At 36.9% G+C, this 26,962-nt stretch overlaps 1 long non-coding RNA gene across 2 annotated transcripts in view; it reads right to left on the reverse strand.

Moving 5' to 3' along the window:
• Positions 1 to 2,549: 2,549 nt before the first annotated feature.
• The window catches only part of LOC115346816, a 79,790-nt gene continuing 55,377 nt past the window's right edge, over positions 2,550 to 26,962 (reverse strand). Inside the window, exons 6-8 of one of the 2 annotated variants that reach the window (XR_003925271.1) lie at positions 23,443 to 25,303; positions 4,983 to 5,095; positions 2,550 to 2,811 (exon numbers count right to left, since the gene is read on the reverse strand). This is a non-coding gene — a long non-coding RNA (uncharacterized LOC115346816). Of the gene's footprint in view, positions 2,812 to 4,982; positions 5,096 to 21,817; positions 22,827 to 23,442; positions 25,304 to 26,962 lie in introns of those variants that run through there. The other variant, XR_003925272.1, reaches the window with a different exon arrangement.

The raw sequence follows: 26,962 nt of genomic DNA on the forward strand, positions 1-26,962 counted from the left end.
CTCCCAGCCAGCCGAGCACCACATGCCCCAAACCCTCACCATGCCTTCCTGTCATTCCCTAGGGTACGTTACACATCCTTGTGGGTCGAAGAAAGTCACTTTAGTGGCATGCACAGCGACCTCATGTCCCCTCCAATACTGTAATGGCCTGCACCTTCTCCTCTCCCTGTTGTGTCAGAGATCAAGATGTCAGCTTGAAAAGTGAGTAAACTAATGTGTTGGCTTGCTACTAACAGTTCAATGCTAATAACATGCAGCGTTTCCCTAACTCACCAAGAGTTGACTATTAATTTCTGTGAAGTATACCTAGGACAACAAATGCTATGTAAATACTTTCTTCAAATTTGAAGATGAGGAAACTGTCAAAGAGAATTTAAATGAAGATCATAATGCTGACAGCTCCAGTTCCATCAGTGCAAATTTCTAGTATAAATATATATAAAAACATGAAGCAAGTAAGAAGCAGCACATTTATACTGCATTACTGCACTGAATTCCATCATGTACTGTAGAAAGGCGTCATTGATGCCATAGAAGGCAAGATGATGGTTTTATATATTCTGGGGTGCAACCCAGCAATTACATGACCTAGATTCTAATGACTACGTATTGCTCCATCATTAAGGAGAAAATGTCATTTTATTTAAAATTATAATCACCAAATCCAGTGATTTCTGATGAGCTGTATGAATGCTATTTGCAATATTGATTCCATCACATTCAAGTAAGAAAATAAATGCTGAAAGAAACAAGGCTCAAGATAAATACTTTATATTAGAAAATATTTTTTCTAAGGGGTACTAGCAAGAGTTTTTTCTGCTTTTTACTGATTAATATATTTGACATTTTACATGCAGACATTGAAGACTAGAGATAAGCCAACCAAAGATAAAACATAAAGGACTAGAATGCCACTCAGAAAAATGCTTATTAAATGACCAATAGTTATTGTCAGGTTGATCTACAGTCTTACTAAGCACATATTTAATATTCTTCCATGGAAGTTGTTATCCACATTTCAAAATAGCCGTCATGAACTGGAAGATTTTTTTGGCTATTACAATTCCGACATCACAAGTTGTCTTTTCAGTTTCAGACTTCATTCAGGCTCATAGGATATTCAACAGTAGTAGGACTCAGAATACATTATAGGATCAAACATAAAAAATAGAGACATTGCTGAATATTATGAAGGAAATAAAGATAAAACTAACCAAAGAGTTTCATCAAAAACATACTGAATTCTTTGAGCTAAAACCTATAATTGCAACAAGTTTCATATTAGCACGAAGGTGAGAAAATAAAGTATTAACGGCTCTCAGATGTAAAAAAAATGTTACACCAATCTAAGTGACCCTGAATGTAAAGAAGCTGAGGGTTTTTTCATTTGGTTTGTTCTGGGGATTTTTTTTTTCTCCTCATACCCTAAATTAAAGACAAGATAATAACTCTCAGGAAACTGAGAGCAGGGACAATTTTAACAAATGTGTGGACATCTCCATGAGCATGTGTTTGTCCTTTTGTTCATGAGAGCTGGCAATTTCTGGTGTTAAAATATCCACAAATCCATTGTTTTGAAATACCCAGCTTACCGTATGTTTCTAAATCTTGTTTTGCCTCCAAAGAGTCAGAAGCAGCACCAGGTGCTAAAACTGCAGTAACTTAACTTGAGAGCTGATAGTCCTTAGACAACACTGAAATGGACATGGGGAAAGCCAATAACATCATCTGCTGCTGTAATGTGAATCAATAAGCATTCTGTCCTGTCCTTTCACTTCAGAGTTAGAGCTCCTGAACACATGTATCTGGCTTGAAGTTTTTCCTTCAAGTGAGAACAAGAACAGTTTCATTTTAGCTCCAGCAATGTGGGGTAAATGAGAGGTGAATCAGGCTACAGGCAATAAAACAGTACTCGTTTGTGTGGCTTGACAAACTTATTTTTTAGAAAAAGCTAACATTCTGAAACAGAAATGTTGTTCCATGGTAATGCCCAATCTTAACAAATGTAACTTAGAATTCCCCCCCCCCCCGCCCATTATTTAGAGGAAACATTTTTTGTAACTAGGATGTAGAGGGTCTTCCACATCTTGGGAAGCTAATTTTATTCACTTAATACGATATCAAGTGGATCATTCCATGTTCAAGGATAAAAATTAGCTAAGAACAGAGCCAAATGGATTTTCAAAAAACTTTCATCCTGAAGTTAATAATAAATTTAAGAATAGCTAATGTTAAGAGCTCTTTATGAAGTGATTAATGAAGTCTGTCAAGTAGTAAATCCCGAATTCTCTAGAACTTTTTCCAGGTACATGCATCTGCAATTTTATATATACTAGATGAGACAGAAAAAAATTAGCAAGAGGCTTTCTGCTGTAATTATAGATTCTACTCACTGAAAAAAATCAGAATTTGAATTGATGTGGAAGCAAATGGATTGGTTAAAAACTAAACAATGAAAAAAAAAAAGGTAAAACATGACGACTGTAAGGAACCTTTTAAAATTTGAAATAGCAAAACCCCCTAAGACCTTTTTAAACAAAATTCAAAGAAAGTACTCCATTTCAATGTATATGAGGGCTTTTGTTTAGCTCAAAATGAATTTTCTTTTTCAGTTATTCCTTTCAGCCATCAGAAAGGCCGTCAGCTTCCTTCTCCTACCCACCTGTGTTCCCACACACACATGCTTAGTTGAGCAGTGTTTTTCGCTTACGTCTCTCCCATGCTTTAAACGACCTGGCATTGAGGGCATTGGCACATCAGGAACGTGGATGTATAATATTGGAGCTAATTACTCTGATACATGTTCCTGACCTGAAAAACTTATAACAGGCATGTGAAAACGTATCATACAAAGCACTTACCAAGATAAAGAGTCACTGCAGTTTGAACATCTCAGCAATAGGTAGGGATTTTGAAGGTTCTTACAAAATCTTCAAGCTCATGTTCTCAAGATATCACACCTGAGTTAAATGCTTTCCAGCCTTTGGAAAGCCACCAGAGCAGTTTGCTTTAGTGGTATTAAGCCTAACTTATATGTTTCAAGCTTTTCAAGACCATTTAGCATCTAAGGGTAAGGCTGAAGGCATTATCAGCCTATACACATAGGAGTTAGTATCATGGCATCTCAGGCTACTTCACAATGAAATGCCTCTTTTCAGATGACGTTTACATATAAGAACAAGTTAAATTGTCATCTCTTCTTTCTTTCAGGTCTCATACCACAGCATTCTGCTAGCAGAGAACTTCCTTGCCAAGATAGCGGTCTCCATCTGTCATTCACTCTTCATGTTTCTCGGCGGAGTTCAAAAGCCTGACAGTTTCCATGAATAACAATGACACATACTCTTATATCTTGTGAAGAGGCACAAATTTTATTGATGAAAAAGGGGGCAAAAACCCCCACAGTATTTAAAGAGTTTTCTGAGCACTGCTTATGTCTTGTTTTGAGTGAAGATGGAACTGCCATTGTGCATGAATCAACTACCCTGCTTATATCTGTTATCACGTAATTGCTGTCTTGGGTCACTGCAACTAAGGACCTGTCTTCACTATGAACACAAATCTGTTTTGCAACCCACACCCCATGCTTTTACGAGAAAGATTCTTCTGTATTTTGCAATTGCCCTTGCTTAGCTGGGGTTCCAACAGCTTTTAATACACAGTTGTTGACCACGTTTATGCGTCTACACTTAAAAAGCTGCTTAAGCACACTTGCTTGAACACCTTCTTGAAAAGTATCCTAAAATCATAGCAGGAAAGCATGTTTTGGAGGAGATGCTCACAGGCAGCATGTAGAAAATGTGCTTTAACTGCTATGAGTAGTTTTCATGGTAGGTTTAGCAAACATAATTGCATAAATATAGTTATAGAGGCACATCTATACTACCTAATTTTCAGAAAGACTGCACTTCTGTATTTGGTAATAGTTTTATTTTGTTGGTGCAGAAGACAATGGGAAAAAATTCTCAGGAAGGGAAAGGGTCTCAGTCAAGCTTACCTAGTTTTTGTGATTAATAACACAGCACTATGTCAGTGTTTGGTCATTGTCGGTCAAAACATTATTCCTAGCACAAGCTAATTCAAATTTCAGTCAGTCTGAAAAATTTCCTCTGGTCTCTTGAGGTTCTGTACAGAGAAAAAAGTTAACCCATGTCCCATATTAAATATTATTATGAAAGAAAAAGGATGCCATCTGCATATAGACCTGTATTTAGAAGCACTTTTCATTATTTGCATGAGTTATTTGGTATTTTGTTTTTCCTTCAGCTCCGTTCTTGAACTTCTGACTGTACTCAATCAAGCTGACTGAGAAATATACTTATGTCTTTAGGGAGTATGCATTATTTCAGATTATAATTTAGATATATGTTCCTTTTCTTTTTTAGATAAATCTATCTTCACTGTGTGAAATTCAGCTCTTGTAGAGGCTGGTCAAGCATTGGTCTTGGGGAAAAATGCTATTGAATATTATGTTAGTGATCTTGGCACAAAAGTAGGTATATGCTAATGACATTTTGAGAGTCATCAGCAATAAAGGAGAAGATTAGACTGTTATGCAGGAAGAGCTAGATGACCTTGAGCGCTAGAATAATAAAAGTGAAACTGAGTTTAGTACAGTTTGGGACAAGATCATATACAAAATCTCCAGGGGGAAAAAAAAAAAAAAGATGGTGAAAATTGGGAATAAAATGTTAACTAGAAACCAAAATTCCATCAAGTATTAGGAAAAAGCAACTTAATCTGTTTTAAAAGGATCTTACTAAGTTTATGATTAGGAAAATGTATTGTGGCTATGTGCAGTAGCAGATCCCTCGCTTGATAGATCCAGGGGTCCCTTCCAGCTTGAGGGGCTCGACTGACTTGTTTAATCCATTTGACTAATGCTATTCCTCCCTCCTTTCTTAATGAATGTTAAGAAGAAGTCTGAAACTCTCAAAATTGTGTATTCTCCTCCTACTCAAGGGCGAGAAGCATTGTCTTACCTGGTTTTCCAATTATCTACTTCTTTCAAGAATTAGTATTTCAAAACTGGATCCTTTTGAAAATGCTTTGAATTCAAACAGCTGATGGCTTAGTCTCTTTGAGAAGTCAGCTGCTAAAGGAAAAGAACAGAAAATGAAGCAGACAAAGTACAGAAAGAGAAATATTTTTTCTGCCCAACTGCAACCTTATTGAAACCAAGCTGGAATTGGGTCAGAGTGCCTTTTAAGAGAAGCAATAAAGCTGCTTCTATGTATTGGGTCACCCACTATGTACTGAGTCACATAAGCCTACTATTTCTTCTCCAGCTGATTCAGAGCAAAGGTCCAAAAATGGAAGACTAAACAGATCTTAAGGGTTTTTTGTTGTTGTTGCTTGCTTATTTCTGAAAGGAGCAAGCTGAGTACACAGCCTAAGTAGTTTTGGTCAGTGTGACTGTATAAGGACATTGATGATAAGTTGAAAACTGTCAAAGTTCCTCAGTATACATCAGGATAAAATGAAACATACGAAAATTCTACTTTTAGGGGGAATCCACTCCATAAAGCTCCTGGCTTCACAACATCTCAGATGCTGTTTTTTTCCTGGCTGGAATGCCAGGTATTTTGCATGGCCAAAGCTTCACAGAAGTTCAGCAGAATTTTACATGCACTAAGTTTCAGAAACTTATGTGTCAGAGAGCCTACTTTATAAAGACGGTGCCTGAAGTAAGGCAGAATTAGACTTTGCACATGTTTATTTTATTTATTAATATGGCACAGTCACAGAATGCTTAAAATTCTGAAAAATGAAAATTCATAAAGTGACTCATTAATAAGTTGCCAATATTTTGGAACAGGAGAATCTATTTCAAACTATGGTTACCTTGGGGAGGCTTGGTTAGTCATCCTTCTTGATTAGTCCACACACAGCAATCTGTATCAGATAGAAGGATTGATGAATCTTCCCAATAAACGCAAAGCATGTCCTAAAACTAATAACTGCCATTTCAACTACCTGTGTCTAAAACACAGTGAATCTAACAATGTGAACTGTGCTATGTCCTTATTTGATGGTGTACTAGGAGATGAGTATTATGTGACATGTGCTGGTTTTGGCTGGGGTAGAGTTAATTTTCTTTACATTAGCTGGTATGGGCCTATGTTTTGGATTTGTGCTGAAAACAGTGTTGATAACACAGGGATGTTTTCGTTACTGCTGAGCAGTGCTTATGCAGAGCCAAGGCCTTTTCTGCTTCTCCCCCCACCCCACCAGCGAGGAGGCTGGGGGGGCACAAGAAGTTGGGAGGGGACACAGCTGGGACAGCTGACCCCAACTGACCCAAGGGATGTCCCAGACCATATGACATCACGCTCAGCATATAAGTTTGGGGGAAGAAGAAGAAAGGGGGGGGATGTTTGGAGCGACGGCATTTGTCTTCTCAAGTCACTGTTAGGCGTGATGGAACCCTGCTTTCCTGGAGGTGGCTGAACACCTGCCTGCCCATGGGAAGTGGTGAATGTATTCTTTGTTTTGCTTTGCTTGCACATGGGGCTTTTGCTTTACCTATTAAACTGTCTTTACCTCAACCGAAGAGTTTTACTTTTTTTCCCTGATTCTCCTCCCCATCCCACTGGGTGGGGAGGGGAGTGAGTGAGCGGCTGCGTGGTGCTTAGCTGCTGGCTGGGGTTAAACCTCGATACATGTCACTATGTGTGATCATTTTGTTATATTTCAAAATGCATTGAGCTTATTTTTTAATTTTTTTTTTTCTTACAGGTGTGTGAGGATGCAGTTTTCCCTTTTGTGGAAGACAGTGATAGAATTTAAAAGCTGAGGCTAACATGGAAATCACACAGTATGAAACATGAAATAAATAGTATATTACAGTTTTCAAATTGGAAACAACATCAATAATCTTCACCAAAACAGACCAAAGTTCTGCAGTTTTGAGATATGTACCAAGATGGTTCAATAAGAAGGCACATTTTTATGACTACCAAAAGTTCGTAAGCATAGGAAAATGATGATGAAGTTAAAGAACTTCAGAAAGTTAAAGTGTTGTTTGATGAATAGGAATGTACTAAAACACCTTCTTCACTGAGAATTTAAAAGAATTTTTTCATCATGTTTGTATTTCTAAATAAAGTCTCAAAAATGCATTAACTTGCAAACTATAATTATTACTTTTGATAGCTTAGCAATCTTTCTACTCTTCCTAACTATTTCCTGATAAAACATCGTGTGCTTTTAAAATGTCCTGTGACTTTCTGAAGTTATTCTACAAATAGGTAGGCTAGAGATAGTAATATAAAGACATTTAAGTTTAAGATTCAAGTCGTATGATGAGTGTCAACAGTGCAGTTGCAGTTACAATTGGTAGCTCCATGGTGGAGCCAAAAGCATAAGCTTTGCACTTATTGCTGCAAGAGAATCAGAAACGTAGTGTAAGTGTGAGAGCATCCAGCTTCCTACAGGAATGCTTTGTTCCAGCATACCCTACATAACAGCGATTTCTTAGATCTAGCTGCAATTGAAGAAGTGTTTCAAAAAGTCTATTTCATTAACTGAAATATAGCTAGTTCTTTATGTATGGTGCCAGTCATTAAGTTTCATTGCTGCTGAATGTAGATTATATCATAGTATACCAGTAAGGGGGAAATCCCCATTTCAGAAATGAAATCATACAAACAAAGCCATTCCACAAAGATTTCAGACTGTAATCAAGTGTCCTGGGGACAGTCAGCACCTTTGATTTTAGGTAAATACTTTTATATGCCAATGAAAAGTATCATTCAGTATAAAGCATCTTAACTGAGATGAAGTGCATAAATCAGTCCTTTGTTAAATTATCACTCCAAAATTAGCTTGATAAAGCAAAGACTATTCTTCCCTATTCACAAGCATATTTTAAAATACAAAGCACCATATAGATCACTTTTTAGTGAAGCCTTAATCTCATTTCCAAGACTGAAAGCTGTTCTGCTCTTTAAAAATTTTTTTTAAGCATTATAAATGTTAACACTCAGCTACACATTAAAATAATATAAGTAAAAAATAATAATGTAAAATAAGAGCGATTCTAGGATATTTTGTACTAGCTATGTACTGCTTTTTCATTTAAAAAAAAAAAAAAGCATCAAGACTGAAGTCGTGAGTGAAGCTCAATGCTGCTCCCCATATCCTGTCAGGCTAGATTATTCTTGGAAGGAGAGAGAATGGGTGCTTCCTAATACATCTCTTCTTGTCACACCGGGGATACTCAAAAGAAAAAACCCTACCAGTTTACTACTTTGCTTGTGAATTTGTGGAAATAGTGTTCAAATGCCAAGTTACTACTCCTGATGAATCACTGAGTGTCATAGACAGTCCAGCCTGTTTGATGCAGGCATAGGATGACATTCTCCTAAATCAATTAAGAGCTGTATGTTTGAGAGGGAGGGCTTCTTGTTGTTGCACATGGCACTACAATTCTATGGGTTTGTGAACCTTCACTTTGAAACCTTCTAAAATTCATGTTATCAGAAGGACTTGCTTATGTCTAATTACAGCAGGTTGTTTCTTGTCCTAAAGCAAGCAAAGAGCGCTCTTTAAGTTGAGGAGCCCAGGTTTCAGTTCCTAGTTACAGCTGGAGAAGATTCCTTGGACATTGTCTGAGTGTTGCCTGGCTGATGTAAAGAATTAACAGCATCCTCCCAGGTGCCTGCAGTGACTTCACTGGTAACTAGCACACTAGGAATGAAATTTCTTCCTCATTTAAGAGCGGTAACAGGATGTCACTTCTGCAAATTTCTGGAGAGATAATTTTCAGGGCTGTGCTCTTTAAAAATACTTATAAAGGCTAATGAGCTACAAAAATGTGTTAAGTGTTCGTTTGTACGTATGAGTGTCATTCAGTGTATTAGCAATTAGAGGGACTATCATATTTTAGGCTGTATGTACAACTGGCATGCACATCCTGTACTCATTTTGGAAGGGGGTACTTCCTATTCAGAGGTAGATATAGAAAGCTGACAGAGTACATTTTCATACATAGCTGTTGGCCTATCATACTCAATCCACCTCCATTTATTTAAACCATTCATTTAAACATGAGGGAAAACTAGCTATTGAAATATACAGCATGAGTTAGTAGTGAATTTCCATTTGTCTTAGTGTTAGAGGTTAAGTAAGCTCTAAAGTAAGAGCTGTACTGTTTGAGTACTATTTGAACTAAAATATACCTTTCTAATTTGTACACTCTTCAGTTAAGAGATGTATCTAATTACACAGTATTTCAGAGACTGGAGAAAAAGAGCTGGAAGCATTACTACAGCTAAGGTGAGAGTGAAGGCTCTCAGTACTAAGTACAAGATATTGTGCCAGTTGCCTGGAGAAAAAGTAAAAATGCAACTGTAAATGGCACAGAATTATAAAATTATATGCTGCCTCTAATGACATACTTCACCGTCAGAGACCTGTTTCAATAGCAGAAGATTCCAGGGTATTAGCAAAATTCTAGAGCTATTCTTGCAGCACAATTTGTTATTGGGAGTGCTGCAGACATACTACTATTTGCATAGCTACCGCAAAGTGGAAGACTTGTTTTTGCAAAATAGTGTACAACATCCCCATAAGGGAGAAGGCTAGACAATGAGAACAGGCTGCATCTCCACTGATGATGATAATGAGCTAATGATCTCAGAGACTAGCTGGACATCAAGGAGGCTGTTGCATTAGCAACAGGAGAAAAGGGTGCTGAGATGACAACTGTCATGCAAACTCCTACTCAGCATATTGCAAACAAGTTCAGCTGAGCTGACAAGGAATATAAAACTGCTTATATAACCAACACCAGTTGTTTTGCTAAGGAAGAGAATTGTTATGACTCATGAGAAGAGCAAAGGAATTGCCGGGAACCTGGCAGAACAAGTCAGATTTTTGCAATGTTAAACAGTCACCAGTAAGCTGCTTACAAAGATAGAGAAGGTTAAAAAAAAAAAAAAAAAAAAAAGAGGGAGTCACTCTATACTAGACAAATCTGTAACTAAATCAAGTACTGATAATGCAGAACCTTAATGCATGTGAATCACTGTAATAAATAAATTTACACCCCCCCACATTTAGGAAACTGTGGTAATTAAGAAAGATCATGCAAATATTTGAAAACAGTTATTTAAAAAATATTACCAGGACAAGTTCATCCTTAAGAATTTTTCCAACATGCATAAAGAAAACCTGGATTTGGGGCAGTACAGTTTGATTAAAGCATATAGGATACCAAACAGTAGAATAAGAGCAATGGTAAATGAAGAAGATAACTTCCAGGCTCAAAAGACACTGCTTTTAATTGCAATTCTGATTTAATTCAGACGTCATTATGTTGAATAAAGATTTATCAATAACAGAACTGGACATTGTTTCGGAACCTACAGACCAACAGCAATAATGCAGCTGCCCACCGATTTCTCCGTAAGGAGAAAGAACATAGTCCGAGCCACTAAGAATTGTGTTAGTACATAAATTTTCAGAGGAGTGGTTTTACCCAAAATGAAGGCCATCATAAGCAAAACAGGTTAGAAAACAATGTTTAAAGAGAAAGATGTCAAAAGAAATTTGGAAATTCTTTAAAAATAAGATGGCTGCTAGAAAGCAAGAATCATGCAGTAACAATTCCACTATCAAGATGAGAATTACATCCAAAAGTGCATCCTGGTTCAGGGCAATGTGAGGACAGTACTTAACAGTATAAGAAAACAGCAAGAAGGAAATAGAAAATAATTCAATATAAACTTAAAACTTACAGGATGTAGAAACCTGATAAAGGATGTTAAAGGCATTGTGGAAAATGCACGGTAGAATGGGCCTACAGAAAGTAAAAAGATTTAAGCATTACCAGGTCAAATGTGTTGGTGGGTAATTAGATGCATCTTCTGATGGACATTGTGAGGGACCTTGCAAACTGCTTTTTTTTCCCTAAGCCCCCCAAGCAGTGGTAATTCACGTAGTGCCCAAGTACCTTCACAGGGAGAAAACACTGCATGACACTTAAAAAAGACAAGATTAAGAAACAGGCACTGAAAGTCCAACATCGCACAAAGTCATATGAGAAAATGCATGCAATTTCAACAATCAGTGGGATTAACTACTGCAATCCCTTATTAATAGGATGGGTGGACTCACCTGCTGCTTTTCTGGAAGACATGCTTTATCCAGGAATATTTTTGGATTCAGTACAGGGTATCTTGGCAAAAGATACGGACCAGTTACTATAGAGATAAGGCTAAATGCTCCAGTAATACCTGCATTTGGTGAAACTTTGAATAATACCATTGCAATAGCCTCTTCTGATGTCTTGCTTACTAGAGGAGATAAATCCCTGGCTGTATGCCCTGGGTCTGTTTCACATTGTTAATCACTTTGTAATTTCCCTTAGACAATATATTGACTAAATAGCCTCAGTCTCACAATATTCCTTTTTGCCTTTATATCTCTGTGAAGCATCTATAGCTTTTCTTTGTGCTGGGAAAAGAAAATAACTTTACTTCTTTTAATATTTCAATGTTCCCCGTGACTCTTAGTTTTCTCAAATCTGAAGTAGCACACAGATCCTTTGGAGAGAAACTCCAAATTTGTAGAAGGATTTTAAAATCCTTCCTCCGTGGTAACTGGGAAGCTGCCTTCCAGAAATATTTAGTTCCTTGCAATTCTTTTTCCTTTCTTCAACTCTAATCACACTTCAGAAAAAGTTATCTCTATGAAAAATAAATTAATTGAAAAATGAAGTTTCCTTTTCCTTACATATCTTTCTGCCCTAAGTGCCTCAGCAGCCCTTCTAGTTTGATTGGGTGGAATGAAAAGAAGAAAAAAAAGTTTATTTTCATGCAGTTTTGTCTAGGTTGTTGAATATAGAAAAAGGCAGGAAACCAAATAATATTAAAAAAAAATCACAGTTTGTGTCTAAAACATGACATTTCTGTCTAGAAAAATACCATGTCTTTAGCTGATAGTATTGAAATGAAATTAAAGGCTAATTCTTGTCAAAAAAGCCTAAGGCAGCAATGAAATACTTTGCTGATAATCTGGTGTGAAGCTGGGACAACCAGTCCCAATTTAAGAAAGCCATGATGAGGGGGGATCTAGTGGGCCACCTGCATGAATATATTTTGAACTTCAAAGCATATGCTTTGATGCTTTTTCCCGATGCAGAAGCTGTACCAAGAATTTATCCACAATGAATCAAAGCACAGGAAAAAAAAAAAAAATTACAACAGTACAAGTAATAATAAGCCTTTCTTATTATAAATTTCCTATTATAAATTTATGTGTTAAGACCAGTATGCAGACCTGATTGGGACTCTTAGGAACTGTGACCACTAAAGATACTCACAGGAAAGATCACATCACATCACAGTGTATCCAAAGTACCTCTTTCTACTGCCAGAACTGTAAAAAAAGCTGCAGTGTCAGGCTTACTGGCATTCCCTTTGTCAGTTAAACAAAAGACTAACCTATAAAATTATGTAGAGCACATACAAATCTATGTTAGTTACGACTTTATGCAACATATAAAATTTCTTTCTATCTAGTGCTCTGAGGCACAAAACATTTGTTTGATTTTTCTTTGGACTTCACTCAAATTTAAACTCTCCTTCAGGGCTATCAGATGAGCTGCCCAGAAGAAGCTCAATGGAGCTTGAAATATAGCAGGTGCTGAATGGATGCTCTCCCTTGCCAGTAGCTGTAGCATGTAGCAAACTTGCCTTTATTGGCTTCTAAGGCAGTGAATCTGCCCTAGTTTTTCACCACAGCCTCAGGCATGCTGCTGATCATTTAGATTTAAGCTTATTGGAAGTTGTAAATGCATCTCGCTGCAGCTACCTGTAGCTTTTCAAAAAGATGCAACTGGCAAGTCGACTCAGAAATCTGCCTCAAACTTAATCTCAATAAATTGCATTTAATCTGCCTACTGTTTGATACAAAAGATCCTCCTTGTTAAAAAACACATCCACAGACTTTGAAGCAGAATATGGATGAATGACTGATCAGACTCAGCAGCTGCTTACAAAAAATATTGATTTTCTGTAGATAACAAAGCATCTAAACATTTAGGGCATATTACCATTTCATATAGCCTTAGAAAATAAGGTACTACAGCCCTCAGTATTCCAGCAAAGAAATTTAGTCCCTGGCTGTTAAGGTATTTCTCTTGAAGTATTTTGGTTTTTGTCCTTTCTCAGAGTGCTCTAGAGGTAGGTAATTATATTTCTTTGTGAGGGAGACAGATAAACTAGATGCTGTAAAATGCATCTAGTTACTCTCTTTTTGTTTTATTATACATGGAAATTTAAAATTTATATAGATAGGAATATTTCTAAGGGCCATTCCCGTTTGCCTATATGCAGTTGACTACCAATATGAAGTAAAAGCTTATCTTAAAATACCTTAAACGTGATTGTATTTGCTCTCAATGGAAAAACAAGCAAAATCAGCAACCAGTTCTTAAAACCACCTATTCATTTGCACATATTTGGAAAAATAATCCACAAGATGACCAAGATAAATAGTTGGACTTTAAAAACTGCAGACTTGACCTAAATTGCTATGTAATTTGCTGTTAAAAGTGTTGATTTAGGAAATATTTGGTGTAAATGTTAGCAGCTTAATATATGATGAAACATGTATCTAATTTTCAGGTTTAACAGTATTATTCCTATGAGTAAGCTTTAATTATTACTAAGTATAATAAAATTTATCCATAACCTGGATGGATTCTTTCAGAGCACTGGGGAACAAAGAAAAGCAAAAGGAAGATACCACACCGGTGAAATAAGAGATCAAATTAGTCCAATATTGAAAGATTCAACAACTGTTGTGCAGTCCAAGCTAGCATTTAGAAAAGAAAATATGTAGTATTCAGAAGTCACTGGCTCAGCAAATTTTGAACAAGTTTGAACTTTTTTACTTACTTTACTGGTAGGAATACTTTTAGTGGTAGAATTTACATTCCTTTACTTCTGTAACTTAATATGTCAGTGTACTGATGTGCCTAAGGGAGCATCTGAAATATAAAACTGGTAAAGACCAAATAGGCTTCAGAAGCAAGCTTAGTCCATCTTACTGACAGAGGTCATTTCCATTAATATCATATCTTAATAACTATGCCCTTCGACTGGCACAGAGCCTTGCACATTAGCTTTTCTCATGAACCCTAGGATTGAAAGTTGTTTATAAAAAAGATAAAAGCGTGACACATGGTTATAAAAAGGCATACTGTATGTATTAAGATTGATCTTTTACTTCAGTACACATACTTCGAAAACATGTCTATTCCTTTAGGCTGAAGGTGAGGAAGAATTATACCTTGAAGCCAAAAATCACAATAAAAACTATTTTTTAAATATTTCTAGAGCAGCTCCCTCTGGTGGATAATAATTATCAAGAAGAGTATATGAAAGATTAGACACCATCCATTCCTACTGTTCTGCTCTTGTAGTGTCATGACCATAGTAAATAGGATTATGCATGTCTGAAAAATCCCACTGCTCCACAGCTATTCGGCTCTAGAGTGATGCCTACCATCTCATAGGGACCAGGACCCAGTCAAAGGCGTTAGCTGGTCCATGCCCATGACCATCTCCCACATCTACGGAATACACCATGCTTCATGATTAACTAATGCATTTTTTCTTGCAAATGAAAATGTACTTTCCCCATCAGATTCAGTCTAACAGAAGAAACGATCAAAATCCAGACTTTTAAAAACTAAAGCATGGTATATTAAATCAGTGCATTTCACAGCTGAAGGAGGTAAAGGGAGCCTCAACTCTCAGCTCTTTAGTGATACCTAGCTAGGCCTTAGTAATTTAGTTCCTTTGATTATCTACTCTTACCCTAAGGATCTTCACTGTGGTTTTTACTGCTCTATATTGCACAAAGATTCTAAATGGTGAGAACTACCTTCTATCCCTCTCTCTTGCTTAGGAAAGGCACAAACGGCTGAGGACAGGAAATGTATTTCTCCTTTGTCCCTTACCTAGCTCCTTCCCACAGGCAGGTTCTTCACAGACCGAGGATTTTCCTGGTATGAATTTCCAAGCTTTAGAATTATTTTTTTTTGTGCCAATTAGTCTGTAAAAATAGTACAGACCATGAGCCGTTTGACCTTTCCAGACCTCAAAATTATTTCTACATCAAGAATAAAAAATTATTCTGCTTAACTATGTGAATACAAGTTTCAGAAGAAAGAAAAAAAGAGAGCTCTAATTTGCATGAAAAATCTGAATGTTACTGCAACTAGATATAAACAGTGTTATAAAAGCTTTTTTAGTCTGTTGTTAACTGCTGCTGAGCAAGTGTCAGACTAGTTCCACTGTCATCTAGGGCAGCACTTAAAAGCACAGAAAACATAACTGGGAAAAGATGGCTGAGAGGTTGAGGTGTATCACTGACTAAGCAGTGTGATACCTGTACCATTCATAAGGAGTGTTTTCCTTTATCAAATTGTGATTGCCTGTCCTAGGGACATGAGAAAATCATCACCAACAAACTGAAAGAACCTTGAAGAGTTGGAAGAGCACCAAGACAGAAAACAACAAGTCAGCACTAGGATGCGCAGCCCCGCGGCTTGTCTGACACCAGTCCCAGAAAGGTGTTCTGTTTTACACAGGGGCTTCTCCGTCCCCCATAGATCTGCAAGTGGACTGGACATTTGGGCCGAATGGAGTGTCCTCTCCCCCAGGCATTCACCTTGCTGACAGAGGTTTGCTAGTCTGTGAAAGCAGTCACAATGCTCAAGACCAAATGCCCAATCAAGCCCTAAATCCTGTTGTATCCTTGTCACACCTTGCCATGCGGGTCCACTCTATACCTTTTGAGAAGGAGAAGCAGAAGCCTGTGCACAGTTTTCAAAAGAAGGGGATGCCATAGTTTTAGAGAGTGGCAGAATGACTCTTTGTGTCCGCTCCTCTTTTTGACATTGTTTGATTTTTTGGAACACTGTACATTGAAATGCTGCTCTCTTCGAAACCATTTATTGTAATGTGGATAGCTTTGTCTGCTGCAGTCCCATAATCTCATCCCTGAATAATAATAGCCAGCTCAGAACTCAATACTGCATACATGAAGTTCAAATATTTTCCTTCTATTACTTTACATTACATACCATTATTTTCATCAGCCATTCTATCATCCAGTCACTCAGTGGGTTTTTTGTCCCTTTATAATTACTCACAGCTGGTCCTTTTCTTGACTACACTCCCATAATTTAGTTTAACAACAAACCATTTGCTCTCACTTATTCAACTCCCTTTCCAGGGTATTTAAGAATACATTAGTCAACATGGGTTCAAATAGGGATTCCGGTGGGACTCCAGTGTTGACCTCCTTCCACAGAAAACCCACTATTTATTTCTAGCTAGTAAATAGACATTTTAATAATTAAGAACATAGAAATAACACTAGGGTTTATAGCAGTTAAGCACACTCTATGGCAAGACACCATCACCATATTTCTCCAGATTTTCACACAAGTATCAGCAAGTTATGCTTTTAAATGTTACTCATAGCATGCATCTCCGTAGGCTGTATCTTTTATATTTCACAATAAAAACCAATCCTAAACAGCCTCCAAGGAGGGAACTTGTGTTTTGCTTCCATGATTGTTAGAAATTATATAATAATCACAATTCACTTTAGTTATCTCTACTGACTGTGAGGAACAGTTAAGTACGATTGACTATTAGTCCAGAAAATACTTACATGTTTAACTTGCATTAATAATCCCAATGACTTCATCTGGTTCCTGTTGCAGGACTGAATGCCAAATGGGCTCATTAGGCACATGATTAAAGATGCATATTTGGCTTTCAGTCCCACAACAGGAACCAAATGAAGTCATTGGAATTATTAATGCAAGTTAAACATTACACTATGGTGGCACTGCTAAAGTGAGTAAAGATTAATACACAAACTGTTTGTGAAATCAGGAGAGGAATAATTTCTACAACTTAAACTTTAGCTTAGCTTTAACATAAAGAAAGTTTTTGAAAAGAAAGGGAAATAAAACAATGAATGATGCTGAGTACCAAAAGCAGAGATTTCTATGTGAAAATTGACACATCTCTTAATGGAAGAGTGACAGAAATCACGGAGAAAAACGGTAAGATAGTGGAGAATGAATGCATGCAGAATGAATAAGAGCACAGGATACCAGTGCCAAGAGAAATGTTTCATTCTATCTAGCATTAAAGTCCTCATTTCTTCTATATTTTTATATTTGTAGGGAATGCTGCTATTTTGAGAATTATTGAGAATCTTTGCCTTAGCTCTGATCCTGCAAAACAGGTCAAAACATTTGGGATTCTCAAGTCCTTCTGTATGTCAAAACCTAGAATAGACCCATCTGTTCCAGTTCTCACCTGTTTAATTTCTTCTACTGCAGTTACAATGTCTTGTAAAACTTGTAATGGGAAAACAATGGGAAAATATACTTTGAGTATGCCCAGCTTGTTTGATCTTGAACCTAGGTGTTTGAGCAATTATTTCACTAGACCATGAGGCATACGTGTGAGAAATACTCCTCATTCCTCATAATTGTGTGGTAATGATGTTAAGCATGAAAATCTTCCTACTGTTTTCCAAATACATTTCTCTCATGAACCCTGAAGCAATTTTTGAGTAAGGTGATGAGGACTTGTTTGTCCCCTGACATCGATAATACTGTTTAAATGGCACCTTTTGAATCAAGGACTGACATAATCAAGCCTTGTCTATAAACCACCTTTACTATCAATGCTTCCAATAATAGATATTTTCAAACAAGACAACTTCACTCATAAACTAGGAAAAAAATTACTACTTTTGCTGTTAAGTGAAATTAATGGAATATGATTAATTTAAAGCAGTTATGCATTTATTCTGCTTTGCAGAAAATCACTTGGGAGTGTTTTCTGCCTTTAATTTGCCAGGGTTTTGCTCTTCTACAAATCAAATTAGTAACTAAGTCTCTCGTCAGGCAAAATTCTGATGAGACTGGAGTTCATGGGCAGTTAGGCAGAGGTGCCCTAAGCTTTTGTTTCTGCTGGGGTCTACTGCTTGCTAACAAGATGCCATCATAGGACAAGAGTGCCTAAGGCTTCTGATGTGACACAAGTGAGACTTATTGGGGCTACAAAGCAAACTGCGCATCCAAACGCTGTGATTTATGAGCATATTTGAATCTCAGCTGTGTAGTTCTATTCTTTTGACTGTTTCTTGTTATGCATCTGTACTAAAATATCAGCAACACCGAAGTCTTTCTCTGATATGGATCATAAAGCACCCATACTGGTCTTTCTATATCAAGAGATTGTCAGCATTTCTGAAGACAAAACCTGTTTTTTCTCTCTCACAATGATCCTATAAATTCTTTGTAATTCACTGTAAACACTTGAGTAGTCCTCAATGACTAAGGCTGACTAGTATATACAGGAGCTGTAAGATCTGACAAGAGCTTTACAAGAGACCACTTCTCTAAGTGGACCCAACCTGGTGGTATTCTTTGGAGGGATGGGATTATGGTATGCATATGTTACGTAGTAACATTACTTTTAGTGTGGCATCAAGAGTGTTCTGAGGTAGAAGTACATCAACATGAAAGTAACCACTCAAAGTAAGCACTCCACTTCTGCAGAGTTCTCACAGAAAGGTCTTTTTTTTTTTTTTTTTTTTTTTTTTTTTTTCCCATCTGAATCATGCATTTATGCTGGGTAGTAAATCAGAACAACATGATACAATTTCCATTTCTTCTCTGTTCAGTTATGCCATGCTATTCACCAGACTTCAACTATTCATTCTAGGATTGTGGGCCAGAGAGGGAGACTACATTATCTGAACAGCTACAGGAACATCTTTTTCTTGCAGTCTTGGAGATCGGGGCTACAAGGAGTAGATGCTGAAGACCTTTCTCCAACTGAGGCATTAGGAGTTTTTCCCCAGAGTGAATGAATGCAAATGTAGAGCTCAAGTGACTTCTGCAGAACTGCACTCATTGTGATACAGCAAAAACCTTTAACAGTTTGACATGTCACAGTCTGTTTCCTTTTATGGATTATTAAAAGTAATTTACAGATTACATAGATAGGCAATTCATAGCTAGTACTTCAGTTTAGTGTTTCATTTACAATGACATTTGTACAAAGTGCCATGAGTATGTTTGCATTTCAGAGAAGGAATACTAGTGTTAAGTACAAATCCAGTACGTACCAAGTCCACAGACTCAGCACAATGAAGCATACCTTAGTAATTTGGGAAAAAACTTATTTCTTCCATTTATCTTGAAACCCTGTCACATCAAATTACAAAATCGCCCTGAACCAAGTGGTGAAAGACTAAATTAAAGCACAATTTCTACCTCTTCTTTCTCCACATGAAAGCAATTTGCTATCCTGCAGTTTTGGGTGAAATAGGGGCTTTTGAGAGTTATTGTTTGGGTCTTGTGTAACCTAGTGATCATTAAGTTTTACAATATTCTCTGTTATTCTCTGTAGGCAACTTTATTTCACTCTTCTAGAACTCCACAGTTCCTCCATGGACTATCTCTATATTGGCTCTTTGGAGAAATTTGCTTTGATCTTTAAACAACTCTTAATATCAGTTTCTTCAGCTTATGGAAGACCTTTATTCCTTCCTCATATAAAAACTGCTTTCTTTCCATTCCTTATCTGTGGACTAGATTTCCCATGGCCCTTGTGAAATTAAGGTTCCCAAAGTAATTCTGGGATCCATTTTAATAGTAAATACAGTTCAGCGTGTGTGAGTAAATAAGATCAGAAGTTTGATTGATCTATTTTTAGGTCAGAAGAAAGGCTCAATTAAACTGATTAATGGATACCTTGTTCCAAGAGTGGTCAATAAAACCATAAATGAGAACATAATCCACAGTGGATAAATGTCAGATGGTATATAATGCAAAGTATAGATTTTTTGATATCATATGACTGCTACTCAAAGCAACTCATTGCAGAACTCACAAAAAGAGAAAAAAAAATACTGAGTTAGTTCTGAACAAGGGCAGAATTTGGTTCAAAATACCTCAATCAAATAGTGACTTTTGACCTATATCCTTATAAAAGAAAAGAGATACAGTATTAACTATTCATAATACTATCGCTTACTTTCAATTAGCAGTGGTATATAAAAATGTGAAGCTTGTAAAAAAAAGGAAATGAAAAAGAGCAGCTGAAAGGGTAAAATACAGCATGGAAAATAGCTAAAGACACCGCACTAGCCAATCACAATGAAAATGACATCACACCAAAAGCACATCTAAAATGCCCCCTCTTTGAAAAAAGGGCCATCTTATTTATAGGATGTACCATAATTAAAGGAAACAGGATGATCTTACAGCAAAAATACATCAAAGGCAGGGAAGCTAGGAGTAGATCAGGCCAGGAGAAGCATTACCTCTCATAACATATATATGAAACCATTAATGATGCAAGACAAAGGAAAGATTTGAGGAATGTCTTAGTAAATACCCCAAAGCTATGACTAATCTTACAGACTTATCATAAGCATGGAATCTGCCAAATAGCTGTATGGCCTTGCAATCTCATGCCAAATATCTGTGATTTCAGGGTCGATAGATCCCGTAGGTACAAAAAGGATGCTATGGAAAGAAAAAGCCATCACAGAGAAGTTGAGCATCCCAATGCCTTGATGTTCATAGCAGAGAAGTCTAAGCTGATACCACAGCCTTTCTTTATAGGAGATAAGACTGAGGAATTGTTTCAGTTAGACATGCTAATAGATAATTTTCAAAAAGAGATCAATAAATTGAATATTAATAAATCACACAGATCATGTGATAGTTGCTCGATATTTCAATGTGAAATTGCCAACGTGTTAAGTATATTAGTTATCCTTTAAATCAGCTTTACTGCTAGAGGAAAGGAAGATCGCTGGTAGAATTTCAGCTTCCTAGAGAAATCTAGGTTATTCTGCAACAATGCACAAAGAAAATTGATAAATTCTGTAAAACAGACTTGAAATAGAACTTTCAAAAAGAACTAGAGATAGGAAAAAAGGGTGATGAGGCTAACCATTGAGTGGCTTCTATATAAGAACTTATAGGTAGCTATATATTATCCACCTTGAAAAAGGGATGGCTCAGAGAGAATCTGATAGAGACCTATAGGCTTATGTAGGCTCTGAATTAAGTGAGAAAAAAAAAATTCTATTCACTTTTTCCTACCAAAACAACTGAACTAGGTGACATGCACCTAAACTATCAGGCAACAGATTTAAAACAAGCAAAAGAAAATAACAATTGTAAAATTACATAACTTTGCCATGGCATTTAGCAGTAGCCAAAATGGGTTATGAAATAATTAAAGAAGTAATAAAAGAAAAGCCATCAAAAGCTTGTGTATATGATGTAGGAGAAAATAATATAATAAAACATAATTTATTGATTTTTTTAAAAAACTTGGAAGAAATATTAAGGGATCATACATCTACTCTACTTTTATTTTCAGTATGCTTTCCCTATGCACCTATGACTGGCCACTGTCAGAGATGGGATACAGCAGTGATGGATTGTTGCTCTGATCAGCAGGATCATCCCAATGCAACGGCTATTGCTACATTTCTAATGCTATAAGCACTTTGACAGAAGAGGATGCTAAGGCAATGAAATCATGTTCAAATAAACCAGGATGCTTCATATCATACATTTGTAGCTTTAATTTTGAATTTGCAAAGCATTTGTCAATAACTGGAATAATTCAGTTAGCATTTTTAATAAATCTAGTCATGGCTATGATTTTTTAAAGGTGGGATGTGAGTTGGTTTTTTTTTTGGGGGGGGTGTTTAAACAAAACGACTACTATGCACATCATTTAAATTTAGATGTTTGCATTTATTTTATCGTATTACATATTAAAACCTAGAGTAGTGCAAACAAACTGGGCAAAATCCGAGGGAGAGATTATATAACATTCAGACAAGGTACAGGGTTCATGGCATAGTTACTCTATAATGTCATTCAGATATGAATTTGCACATGATAATCATTACTTGTTTTGACATTTGCCAGTGCCATGCCTGACTGTTACTTACTTAGAAGGCTAGTTTTATGTAATTTTTATTCTCATCATGTATTTCTTCTGACATTCCTTCGCCTTCAGACAGTCTTGATGTTATATATTTGATTATTATAACCATAGAGCATTCAAAGAGTATTTAAAACACACTGCAATATTATATGACAGTATGTGTGTATGATTATCAAAAGTTATTGTTAAACAAGACATTTAATGAATTTTTTAATATTAATGGCATTATTTACCCATTAAAATCTATTATAAATTTGGGTTCACTTATGTGAGAGTACGTGTGCATATGTGTATAAACATTTGTGTGTATACATGCATATATGAGATCTATGTGTAGCTGTACTAAAAAAGAAGTAATACAAAAGATAATGCTACGCTTCTCAACTCTTTTGAATGTTTTATGGAGGTGAATCTAACATAGAACTGTATAGGGTTTTTAACAACAGGGAGAAGAACCACCTTCCCTTACGTTCAGTGAGTGGATTTCTAGAATTGACAGCTGGTATAGAGCTGTTGCATAAACATCTAATTAAATTGGTGCAATCATCCTACCCAGCAACTACTGTCCTAGAGACGTGGACCTGAAGAGGCCCTCACAGCTGTGCAGAGCCAGAGGAAGGCTGGCTGGTCACCGACCGTACGGAGGGTTACGCTGCTCCCCTCGGCTCCACTCCCCTCTCTTCTGTCACTCATGCCTTCGTTCAAAATTTCAATAAATATCCAAAGTAGCTGCTGCAGTGTTAGAGCAGAAGAGTTTGAAGGAGCATTGGGAGGCTCCAGGTGTCTCAAATCCTGTATAATTGCATTAAAAAGCACAAAGGAAGACAATCAAATACTAGGCGTTGTTTGCTATGAGATACATTCTTTAACTGCTTACACACTTGCTCAAGCAGGGCTTGAGGAGCGTAGTGAGGTCAGATGAACCTTGTCAAAGGCTTTACTACGCTACCATAAATCACAAAGTTGTACAGAAAAGTATTGGTCTTGTATCTTTCTTTAGAAATATTGTTCCTGACCTTTACATGTAAGAGCCTAAATTATCCCTTCAGAAATACATTCTGAAGAGAAAAAATGAGACTGGAAAGAAATATTTTCTGTAATGTGCTGTTACCACATCCGCTTTATACGACATCCCTAGTTAAAGTTGCAACCAATACTTCTAATACTTATGTGTCTCCCTTCCTTTAAAGGGAAAAGAAATATTTTTTGTTTAGGTGAGGAAGCTGCAGAACTTTTTCTCTTTTAACTGCTTAAATTCTTTGTAGCGGCAGACACACATTCAGGCAGTTTTTAAAAACATACAATAGTTTATAAAAACTCTTTTTGTGTGTGGCATTGTGTCTGAATGCCATGACACCTCATTGAAAATCACATAACATCTAAAAGTGTCGCAATGCAAATGTATTACCTCTGCAATGGAGACTGCTGCCCTTTAAGAAAACAGTTTTCTTCCTTTGATAATATTTTGAGCCATGTCCTGCTGCTGTTCCTTTCAGAGCGCTGCTTTATCTTACTTTCTCGATGACCTCCTGTAGAGGTAGGCTTCCTTCCCATTGAATCATGCAGCGTGGAGCACGTCAGGCTCTGCAGAGTTTCTTAAATATTTGGTTGAAGGTCAGTCCTGCCATCCAGGGGAGAGCAAACGCATAGCTTTATGCTGTGCTACACTTGCAGAAACTTGGAATGAAAAAACAAAGCAAAACAAAAACCCAACCACTTTCCCAGTATGATGGTGTTAATTTGTAACCCGGGGACGCTATAACCTGTGCTACTGGAGGCTTGCCAACAGTAACAGCTGGATGCTCAGGCATGCATATTTCACTTATTTTACAAACCAGTAGAAAGCACAGATTCAGGCAAGTCATATGCGAAGAAAAGGCTCGTTTTTTTTTCTGTTGCTGACACCGTGTAATTGAATTATGGGCAGTGGTTTGGTGCGAAGCCTTGATCCCATTGAACAATGGCAAAACTCCTGTTGTTATCACTTCATCAGGGGAAATTCATGTGGAGCTTCTTGGAATAAATCATGGAGACCTAGAGGCCCAGAGAAGCAAAGCTTTTACTGCCCTTTGGTTCTCTTCCTCTTTATGCCAAAAGTTTGCGAGTGGGTGAAAAACACTACTTTAGGCAGATTATTTGGAAATCCAGAAATAAACATGGCAGGACTTCAGTGCTACTCTTTAGCTAGAACAAAAAATCATGCATATGCACACAACAGATTCATTATTTGCTTAGAAACACACTTTAGAAAATTTGATAAAGCTATGGGATAACCTCTGAATAGCCTCAGACAACTACAGTGTTCAAAAGAAAATAAGGTGCTTTGCTTTCACACATGGAACTTTCCCTCCAAGATTCAATCCTAAACTAGCAACACTTAACTTTGCATTAGAGAAATATTTGGCACATGATGCTTCACTGAGCCTCCAATAATAGGAATTCAAGAAATCTAACTTCCCAAAAGCACAAGAGGCCTCTGTTTTATAACCTATAAAGAGGTAGTGGGACTTTGCATTATGACAGTAAGACTGAAGCTCTTTTTTAGATAATTTCACAGATTTCTACAATATGCTCATTATATATTTTGCCCCACACACTGAGTATTCAGTTTTTACACACAAGAATCAGTGTTAATGATCACAAAAAGTGGTAGCAAACATAATAAAGAAAGAAATATTTTCTAAATATTTTTTCTGTAAAACATGTAACAGCCACAGAACATGCATTGTCAAAGTATGGCAAATGGTTTCTTGACCACAATGGGAAGGGTCTCTGTAACTCCTGTTTTTAAGATGATTCTGAAAGTTACTCTTATTTGAGCCATGAAAGCCTCCATTGCATGTCACCATGACACTGTTTTACCTCCGTGCTGCACTTCTGTTCAATTTGTTTTGCGCAAATCATTCTTCCAGGTTTTCTACCTTCTTTTGACTTTTGTAGGCCCTACAAGCAAATACATTTTTCATTTTATTCCAATGGTAAAGTCTTTTTAGTGACTTCTCAGGCTTATAAGCCACTGTTACCGTTGCATCTGAGACCTTTCTTTATGATCTTACAACCGATGAAGATCAACATAGCAATAAGGTAGGGAAAATTTCTTATTTTTATTTTCTACATGGAAAACAGAGAAACCACACTACCCCAGCATGAAAGAAAAAAACACCGGACTGGCTTTTCCATTTTCAAAGCTTCCTTTCTGTGATGAGATTTCTGGTAGTGTGTTTCCACTTCCGCATCAAGGTGCATAGATTGAGCTTGTGGTTGTCTGTCTGAGCAAGCAGACATATTATTAGAAGCATATTATGTGTAAAAATACATTTTGATTCAGTTTAGATTAGTTTCTACCTTAATCTCAATTATATATGCAACAAATACAATTATTAACCTAATAAGTATTCTTTGGCTGTAATTTCAATGTTAACAAAAGACAGCTTAATTGCTTTAAGAAATTTACTGTTACTGTATTTTCTATGACTTATCAAGCGTATATTATGTACATCAATCACTGTTTTAGTCTTGAAAAAAATTGCAATTACAAGAATAACTCACATTTTAATAATGCTAAATGCTGTTTCACTATGTAAGAGTCCATTGTCAAGATGCATAATATTCATATTTCCTTTCATTTAATAGCAGAGCCAATGAAGAGAAAAAAAAAGAGATATAACTTTAGTACCATCATATTTTCATTTCTGTTAAATATCACACTGAGTACGGTTCACATTTATCAATTTGAGTATGCAGCAGTTATGGGCTATGCTTTTGTGTATGTAATTTCTTTTATTAATTTTCCCACAAATCAAATTATATGAGAAGAAAAAGGGGAAATAAAGATAATAGTTTCATAAATATCTTAAGGGCAAATCATAAATTGCATCTCGAACCATTGCTATATTGTTCTTTTTCTCTGTCTTTCAGCTGGAGAGAGGAATCAGAAATTCTCATATAACCTTTCTTTTCCTCTCACAATAAATCATACAATGATTTAAATGGTTTCCAGCCTTCTTTCCGTATGCTTCCTTGCTGCATTACATAGGTACTAAAAATTAAGTTTGGGGTTGTTTTTTGTGAAAGCAGGTGCATCTATTTCAAAAGCATATGCAATCACAAAAGCATTCGCAAAACCAAACTCCTGTCTTTAAGAAGCAGTCATGCCTCCTTTGACAATTAAAACATTCATTTGGATTTGCAAATGCTGCTGCTTTTTTTTTTTTTTTTTTTCCTTTCCATTTCCCAAGCTACCTCTGACCTGGTTGCCTTTACCTTTCAAAATACCACGAATGGGTCTCTTTACTGACGTAAGTCAGAGTACATTCCAAAATAATGTGGGCTGTGCCCCCTGAGTGAGAAGGGGCTGCCCTGGCAGCTAGGCACCGCGGAGGCTGGGCGAGGTGTAAGGTGAAAAGCTGCACCACGTAATGCTGGTATATGACAATGAAGCTCAGTGAGGGTGGCTTGTGGTCAGGAACAGTAACCTTTTTAACCCCAGAAGCTGCATACCCGAGTTTTAGTATGCCTGAGGTGTATATCACACACCTTGGAGAGCCTAGGAGAAGCAGTTGTGTGAATCTCCCAGGAAAGAGGTGGACATGCCCACAGGAGTTTCCTCAGCAATTCCCCACTCCGTTCACTGGTCAGGGAGGTCAGCCTGCACAGTTCCTCCCGATTTACTTACTCCTGTATTTCAGGATCTGGATTAGCTTTGCACAAGCCAACCCCACCTGGCAGCGGTGACCTAACCCCAACGAGACCCATACTGCGAATTGCTCGAGTGCTGAATGTCAGCATCTTCTCCAGCTGGGTGTTTATGTATCACCTATGTATGTTAAGACCTATAGACTGTATCAGCAGCTATGCTTTGTGCATCTTCAGCTGGGGAATATCCACTGAGATCTTAAGCCTGATTATAAAAAGAGGTTGAGAAGAAT

The sequence above is a fragment of the Aquila chrysaetos genome, chromosome 1, assembly GCF_900496995.4.
Source record: "Aquila chrysaetos chrysaetos chromosome 1, bAquChr1.4, whole genome shotgun sequence".
In the NCBI taxonomy this organism is placed as follows: Eukaryota; Metazoa; Chordata; class Aves; order Accipitriformes; family Accipitridae; genus Aquila; species Aquila chrysaetos.